Below are 9,845 nucleotides of genomic sequence, written 5' to 3'. Positions count from 1 at the left end.
TATAATATGTTCTTCACTCTCACTCAGCACTCATAAACGCTTATATGTTCTTCACTCACACTCAGCACTCATAAACACTGTTATAATATGTTCTTCACTCTCACACTCAGCACTCATAAACACTGTTATAATATGTTCTTCACTCTCACACTCAGCACTCATAAACACTGTTATAATATGTTCTTCACTCTCACACTCATCACTCATAAACACTGTTATAATATGTTCTTCACTCTCACACTCAGCACTCATAAACACTGTTATAATATGTTCTTCACTCTCACACTCAGCACTCATAAACACTTATAATATGTTCTTCACTCACACTCAGCACTCATAAACACTGTTATAATATGTTCTTCACTCCCACACTCATCACTTATAAACACTGTTATAATATGTTCTTCACTCCCACACTCATCACTTATAAACACTTATAATATGTTCTTCACTCTCACACTCAGCACTCATAAACACTTATAATATGTTCTCACTCCCACACTCAGCACTCATAAACACTTATAATATGTTCTTCACTCTCATACTCAGCACTCATAAACACTTATAATATGTTCTTCACTCACACTCAGCACTCATAAACACTGTTATAATATGTTCTTCACTCTCACACTCATCACTCATAAACACTGTTATAATATGTTCTTCACTCTCACACTCAGCACTCATAAACACTGTTATAATATGTTCTTCACTCTCACACTCAGCACTCATAAACACTGTTATAATATGTTCTTCACTCTCGCACTCATCACTCATTACCATGTCATTGTTGCTTCTAAGTCAGTTCTTGTGACATTCAGATTCATCTTATGCATCACGAAATAACTTTACTGTCAAGACATTTCTTCCACTGTTATACATAGTAAAACTTAAATGCATGTATCAGTTATACCTGTTAACACAAAAGATATAAAGACCACGAAATTACATACAGAAACACGATTAAAATTTACATTAAGAAATTAAAAACCTATGACATATAAATAGAAGAATTAAATTTGAAAGACATGGCCTCTCCATGGTGGTGTAACCAGGCGAGAAGTTCTTCTCATCTGGCTGGACTACGGTACGAGTCTACCCGGGTGGATGTATTTACAGAGCACAGATTTCTGTGTGTCCTCCTCTGTAATTACATCTGTCTGTATATAACGATATTAAAACATTGGTTCTAATATCATATATGGGTAATGTTCCATGGGGAGGCTACATTTGAAGAGTTAAGTTCCTCTTTGAGGAAATGCTGTGTTTGGGGTTCACAGCTCTCAACGTCCCCCTCAAATGCTGTGTTTGGGGTTCACAGCTCTCAACGTCCCCCTCAAATGCTGTGTTTGGGGTTCACAGCTCTCAACGTCCCCCTCAAATGCTGTGTTTGGGGTTCACAGCTCTCAACGTCCCCCTCAAATGCTGTGTTTGGGGTTCACAGCTCTCAACGTCCCCCTCAAATGCTGTGTTTGGGGTTCACAGCTCTCAACGTCCCCCTCAAATGCTGTTTTTGGGGTTCACAGCTCTCAACGTCCCCCTCAAATGTACTATACTAGCTTGGTTTTTTTTCTTTTATGATATGAAGAAATTTTGTAAGCCGAGTGTGTGAGTGTAAATCAAATTATTACGTTATGGACAAGAATCAATATAAATCGAAAACTTATCCATTAAAAAGTTAAAAAGCTGTCCTGCAAAGAATGTATTTTCTTCACATTTTTAAGTAGCAAACAGCACTACCTGTATTTTCAAACAACAATATGTGGTAATTTAATATAACGAGAGATTATAATATTACTGAGAAATTATGTCTTGTTCAACATACATTTCTCTGTATCACCTGAGGACATCAACTACAAGATCAGTTAGAAATAACTATTCTTCCTTAATTTAATATGTTAAGCCCATAGTTTATAATAGGTTTCTCCTTATGTTCACTTAAAAAACTCTAGTTAATGTAACAGCAAACATTCTTAACATGTTAAAGATACGAAATAGAATTAATGATTATAATTTATACAGCATTCCGCTGCTAGAAATTACAAAAATTTCTGCCAACATCTAAAACTTGTTTCGAAAACTGTAAGAAATGCTAATGGAAACTTCTTTCTAAATGGTAAATAAATTCTTTACTTTCAAAGGTAAATAATTTTATGTTATGCATTTTCAACCGCTTTAAACCGATTACAGTTTATCCAGAGAAGTTTTATTACATATCAATGAAAAATTAATCCAAATGATTTATTTATATGTTTAAAACAGAGTTCTGTATAGTCAAGGTCTTTACTTCACCTGTGGTTCACATCACACCTTCACCTGTGGTTCACATCACACCTTCACCTGTGGTTCACATCACACCTTCACCTGTGGTTCACATCACACCTTCACCTGTGGTTCACATCACACCTTCACCTGTGGTTCACATCACACCTTCACCTGTGGCCAACCTTGTATATTCACCTGTAATTGACCTTGCATATTCACCTGTAATTAACCCTGCATATTCACCTGTAATTCATCCTTCAAACTTCACTTGCTCTTCACCTTCCACAATGACAAATAAATGTGATACCACCTACGACTGCTGCACCTCTGCTGCCTACAGTATATAAGCTACTTCTTCGCAGATATGCCGTATTCTTTTCAAGATTGATCGACTCAAGGCTGAGGGACTGATTACCTCAAACTTCTCCTGTTCTTCTCCGTTCTCATTTGTATGGACTGAAGAAGCCACTGTGTTGCACATGTGTCTAATTTATCAACTTGTCGGTTCTCTGAACCATTCATCTACAAATATAAATTAGTCAGTAAAACTGTGACCATCGCTACACGATAATTGCTTAATCACCGAACTTTCACAACTACAACATTAGTGTTCACTAGATTGAGAGAACACAGATAAGAATTAAAACAAAACAGCAAAAATAGAAAATTTGGTGGGGCAGGTTGGCTGATGGGTCGCCAGAGTGAGTTTGTTCAGCAGGTCAAGTCTCTTTGGACAATTCTTAGTTATTACATTTTATTTTTATTGCTGTTGATGTCATTTGATTATGTATCTGTGTAAGAGTACCCCTCAAGGAAGGTTCCTTGATGTTGGTGAGGGGCTCTTGATTTAGGGAATTGGATCTGTGCTTCAGTTCCCCGAATTAAGCCTGAATGCCTTCCCCCCCCCTCAAGCGCTGTATAATCCCCCGGGTTTAGCGCCTCCCCCTTGATTATAATAATAATAATAATAATAATAATAATAATAATAATAATGAGTAAGAGTATATGTGAAAGTGTTATTATGTGTAGCTGAGTACCAGTGTGGTAACTGTACTCTCCATCACCACGAGAACTGTAATAAGAACTAATTTGTTTTTTTTATGGATTACTCATCTTGTAAACTTGCTAGACATTCACGAGTCCATAAGTGTACACACAAGTACTTATATTGTTTATACATCTCTACAGTGGCACTCCCTCCCCCCCTGCAGACACACACACAAACAAAGGTTTGCAACAAGACTAGTCCCAGAGCTAAGAGTATGTCCTACGAGGAGAGGTTAAGGGAAATCAACCTGACGACACTGGAGGACAGGAGAGATAGGGGGGACATGATAACGACATACAAAATACTGAGAGGAATTGACAAGGTGGACAAAGACAGGATGTTCCAGAGATTGGACACAGTAACAAGGGGACACAGTTGGAAGCTGAAGACACAGATAAATCACAGGGATGTTAGGAAGTATTTCTTCAGCCACAGAGTAGTCAGTAAGTGGAATAGTTTGGGAAGCGATGTAGTGGAGGCAGGATCCATACATAGCTTTAAGCAGAGGTATGATAAAGCTCACGGCTCAGGGAGAGTGATCTAGTAGCGATCAGTGAAGAGGCGGGGCCAGGAGCTCGGACTCGACCCCCGCAACCTCAACTAGGTGAGTACAACTAGGTGAGTACACATACACACATACACACACACACACACACACACACACACACACACACACACACACACACACACACACACACACACACACACACACACACACACACACACACAGGAGTCTTGATGGGAACTTATGAGTCTTAGTTGTATTATTGTTTCTGTTCACATTATCATAAAAGGAACACCAGCGTTGAACAAGTTAGTGTTCAATTAAATCTTATGTTCTAATTTGTCTTTGTTATGCAATAAAAATATGATATAAAGTATAATAAAGTGAAATAAAAGTATATAATATAAAATAAATTATACATATGTTTGCACCTTAATTTATACAGTGAGGAACTATTTCTGAAACTAAGTTTTCGATGCTGGGACCAAATTTTATAATTTCTTGCCCTAGAACAGGGTACAAATTATCATCAATTATATTTTAAACATTCGAGTTCCTCAGATTTAAGAGACTTAATGTTTGCTTGCACTTTTAAGTGGAGCGAAGTAAGTGTGCATAAATAGCAACCTTTCAGATACGTTCAGAGAAACATGAACAAGTAATGAAAATCAGGTTATTACTATACAATAATGAAGGAAAAAATTATGTAGTGTACAGTTTATAGTGGAGAAGAAATTACACACATTACTGAACAAACTTTTGAAGAGTTCGGTATAACTAATTATCATATCATGAGTTGGTCATTGTGTACATTTTCTGACAATGTGTTATGTGTTCCTCACTCTCACTCTGCTAGCAAATATGATACTAGAATAACAGTGTTATACCACTATATACAGCCAGATGTGATTCCAGGGAAGAACACACAAGAAATCTGCATTATGTAAATACGTGGATCCAGGAAGGCTGGAAGCGTCGTCCAGGAAGGCTGGAAGCGTCGCCCAGGAAGGCTGGAAGCGTCGCCCAGGAAGGCTGGAAGCGTCGCCCAGGAAGGCTGGAAGCGTCTTCCAGCCAGACTACCATGGAGAGGACATTAGCTTTTAATTTGTTTCTTCTGTTCATGTTTCATAGTTTTTAATTTCTGCTTTAATGTTTCAGCATATTTCTTTACATATTACAGCGTGATCCTTGTACGTTTGTTGGTACTATATTAAACATGATCCTCGTATTTCTTCTGTATCTGCGTAATGTGTTTTTTTTACATCTGTGTTCAGTGTGATCATTTGTATCTCTTCTGACACTATGTATGACAGCATGGTCTTTCTAGGTCTGCTGTAACTATGTGTAAAATCATAATGTTTGTATCTGGTATTACTGTATACATGTATCACCAAATATCATTTGTTGCTTTGATGTTACAATGACAGTGACTCATAATAATAAATAATTCTCAATACAGTACAAGTCTGCATAACAGGTGAGGTGAAAATGTTAAATTAGAAAATGTAGGAATGGAAGTGAATGAGAACATTCACAACATACACAACATTCACAACATACACAACATACACAACATACACAACATACACAACATACACAACATACACAACATACACAACATACACAACATTCACAACATTCACAACATACACAACATACACAACATACACAACATTCACAACATTCACAACATACACAACATACACAACATACACAACCCAGGTGACATAACTCATCCATGTTCACTTTTACTGCGAAATATAGAATTTATGTTTTACAGCGTCTCACACAGCCTCAGTCTTCTCATATAAATGAGTGAAAACAAATGAGAACTTATCATTGATTACATTTATTTGCAACATTAGTTACGTTGCTTCCTTATCATCTCTCTTACATGCCTTTACTGAATATTAATTTGTTCTTAATTTGTTCAGTAAAGTTGCTGTTTAAATGTTTTATGAACATTTTTTTTTGTGTTTAAATGACTGTGTTTGAAGCTCTGTGTTGCCACCATGAAAACTGTTCTTATTTTGACTTACTTTTTTTTCGTTTCTTCTGTTTGCAAAAGACGCAAAGGTGAACAAGTGAGCACCTGTACACTTACAAAGGTGCACAAGTGTGCACTTGTGTACACTTACACACGCATTTCTGTGTCTCTACACATGCACCGTCAAAAAAATACAATAATTTATTCACATGAATAAAAAGCATCATATACATAATCTTCTGCATCATACATGAACATACATGTGTATAACAACTTACATAAGCCTCTAATTTTTTTATGAAGATGTTAAAACAAATACACACTGACTTATACACCATGCCACGTACACACACTAGTACATCCACCATGCCACGTACACACACTAGTACATCCACCATGCCACGTACACACACTAGTACATCCACCATGCCACGTACACACACTAGTACGTCCACCATGCCACGTACACACACTAGTACATCCACCATGCCACGTACACACACTAGTACATCCACCATGCCACGTACACACACTAGCACATCCACCATGCCACGTACACACACTAGTACATCCACCATGCCACGTACACACACTAGTACATCCACCATGCCACGTACACACACTAGTACATCCACCATGCCACGTACACACACTAGTACATCCACCATGCCACGTACACACACTAGTACATCCACCATGCCACGTACACACACTAGTACATCCACCATGCCACGTACACACACTAGTACATCCACCATGCCACGTACACACATTAGTACATCCACCATGCCACGTACACACACTAGTACATCCACCATGCCACGTTCACACACTAGTACATCCACCATGCCACGTACACACACTAGTACATCCACCATGCCAGGTATACACACTAGTACATCCACCATGCCACGTACACACACTAGTACATCCACCATGCCACGTACACACACTAGTACATCCACCATGCCACGTACACACACTAGTACATCCACCATGCCACGTACACACACTAGTACATCCATGCCACGAACACACACTAGTACATCCACCCTGCCAGGTATACACACTAGTACATCCACCATGCCACGTTCACACACTAGTACATCCACCATGCCACGTACACACACTAGTACATCCACCATGCCACGTACACACACTAGTATATCCACCATGCCACGTACACACACTAGTACATCCACTATGCCACGTACACACACTAATACATCCATGCCACGTACACACACTAGTACATCCACCATGCCACGTACACACACAAGTACATCCACCATGCCACGTACACACACTAGTACATCCACCATGCCACGTACACACACTAGTACATCCACCATGCCACGTACACACACTAGTACATCCACCATGCCACGTACACACACTAGTACATCCACCATGCCACGTACACACACTAGTACATCCACCATGCCACGTACACACACTAGTACATCCACCATGCCAGGTACACACACTAGTACATCCATCATGCCACGTACACACACTAGTACATCCACCATGCCACGTACACACACTAGTACATCCACCATGCCACGTACACGCACTAGTACATCCACCATGCCACGTATACACACTAGTACATCCACCATGCCACGTACACACACTAGTAGATCCACCATGCCACGTACACACACTAGTACATCCACCATGCCACGTACACACACTAGTACATCCACCATGCCAGGTATACACACTAGTACATCCACCATGCCACGTACACACACTAGTACATTCACCATGCCACGTACACACACTAGTACATCCACCATGCCACGTACACACTAGTACATCCACCATGCCACGTACACACTAGTACATCCATGCCACGAACACACACTAGTACATCCACCATGCCAGGTATACACACTAGTACATCCATGCCACGAACACACACTAGTACATCCACCATGCCAGGTATACACACTAGTACATCCACCATGCCACGTACACACACTAGTCCATCCACCATGCCACGTACACACGCTAGTACATCCACCATGCCACGTACACACACTAGTACATCCACCATGCCACGTACACACTCTAGTACATCCACCATGCCACGTACACGCACTAGTACATCCAACATGCCACGTACACACACTAGTACATCCACCATGCCACGTACACAAACTAGTACATCCACCATGCCACGTACACTAACACAGACTAGTACATCCACCATGCCACGTACACTAGTACATCCACCATGCCACGTACACAAGTACACCCACCATGCCACGTACACACACAATATCTCCACTCTTTCACACAGATGTTAATTATATATATATATATATATATATATATATATATATATATATATATATATAATGTCGTGCCGAATAGGTAAATTTGGCTTAAATAGCAACGCTCTTTTACTACGTAAGTTAACTGAGAAATATAAATCAATAACATATAAGATAAAGAACTTTGCTCCTCACAGACAGTAACAAAATTTTCAGAGTTGTGCAGACGATTTTTTGATGCTGGTGGTGGCTCTTGTTCCAAGGAATTTGAGTTATTTCCTTCTTCGGGTTATTCTCCAGGTGTTGACTGGTCCTTCCTGGTTTAGTATTACCTTGAATATATATTAATATTTCCATAATCTCTAGAGATAAATTATCCACACAATTATCCACACAATGTTCGAATTAGTCATTTATACACCTTTTTTTTCCTCATTAAGAACTTGATGTTCAGGTAATTCTCACAGGATATTCACAGGATGAACAGGACACTAACAGGATGGGTACGATTTTCACAGGTTAGAGGATTAGCAGGATAAGCAGGATGCACTACTGATGTTCTCAGAGATAACGGGATATCGGTGCCAGTTAATATGTCTTTATTTGTTAAAAAAAAACTACAAAAATATGTAAATAAAAAGAGAACTATCGTTGCGAGGCATCAATTGAGATATAAACACGGCGATTGAACTCGCTGTTCACGTTTTAATCTCGTGATTTGCGAGAGTTAGCGAGATACAATTTCCTCTTTTAAATTACATAGGCAAGGAAAAACTATTTCATTAAGTGATACAGTAAACAGTGCCATGTGTGGCAGTAGTGTAGCAGTGTCATGTGTGGCAGTAGTGTAGCAGTGTCATGTGTGGCAGTAGTGTAGCAGTGCCATGTGTGGCAGTAGTGTAGCAGTGTTATGTGTGGCAGTAGTGTAGCAGTGCCATGTGTGGCAGTAGTGTAGCAGTGTCATGTGTGGCAGTAGTGTAGCAGTGTTATGTGTGGCAGTAGTGTAGCAGTGTCATGTGTGGCAGTAGTGTAGCAGTGCCATGTGTGGCAGTAGTGTAGCAGAGTCATGTGTTGCAGTAGTGTAGCAGTGTTATGTGTGGCAGTAGTGTAGCAGTGTCATGTGTGGCAGTAGTGTAGCAGTGCCATGTGTGGCAGTAGTGTAGCAGAGTCATGTGTTGCAGTAGTGTAGCAGTGCCATGTGTGGCAGTGTAGCAGTGTCATGTGTGGCAGTAGTGTAGCAGTGTTATGTGTGGCAGTAGTGTAGCAGTGTTATGTGTGGCAGTAGTGTAGCAGTGCCATGTGTGGCAGTCGTGTAGCAGTGTTATGTGTGGCAGTAGTGTAGCAGTGTCATGTGAGGCAGTAGTGTAGCAGTGTCATGTGTGGCAGTAGTGTAGCAGTGTTATGTGTGGCAGTAGTGTAGCAGTGCCATGTGTGGCAGTCGTGTAGCAGTGTTATGTGTGGCAGTAGTGTAGCAGTGTCATGTGTGGCAGTAGTGTAGCAGTGTTACGTGTGGCAGTAGTGTAGCAGTGCCATGTGTGGCAGTAGTGTAGCAGTGTTATGTGTGGCAGTAGTGTAGCAGTGTTATGTGTGGCAGTAGTGTAGCAGTGTTATGTGTGGCAGTAGTGTAGCAGTGTCATGTGTGGCAGTAGTGTAGCAGTGTTATGTGTGGCAGTAGTGTAGCAGTGTCATGTGTGGCAGTAGTGTAGCAGTGTTATGTGTGGCAGTAGTGTAGCAGTGTCATGTGTGGCAGTAGTGTAG

Source organism: Cherax quadricarinatus, chromosome 47 (genome assembly GCF_038502225.1).
Source record: "Cherax quadricarinatus isolate ZL_2023a chromosome 47, ASM3850222v1, whole genome shotgun sequence".
NCBI lineage: Eukaryota > Metazoa > Arthropoda > Malacostraca > Decapoda > Parastacidae > Cherax > Cherax quadricarinatus.
This window is presented reverse-complemented; position numbering follows the sequence as displayed.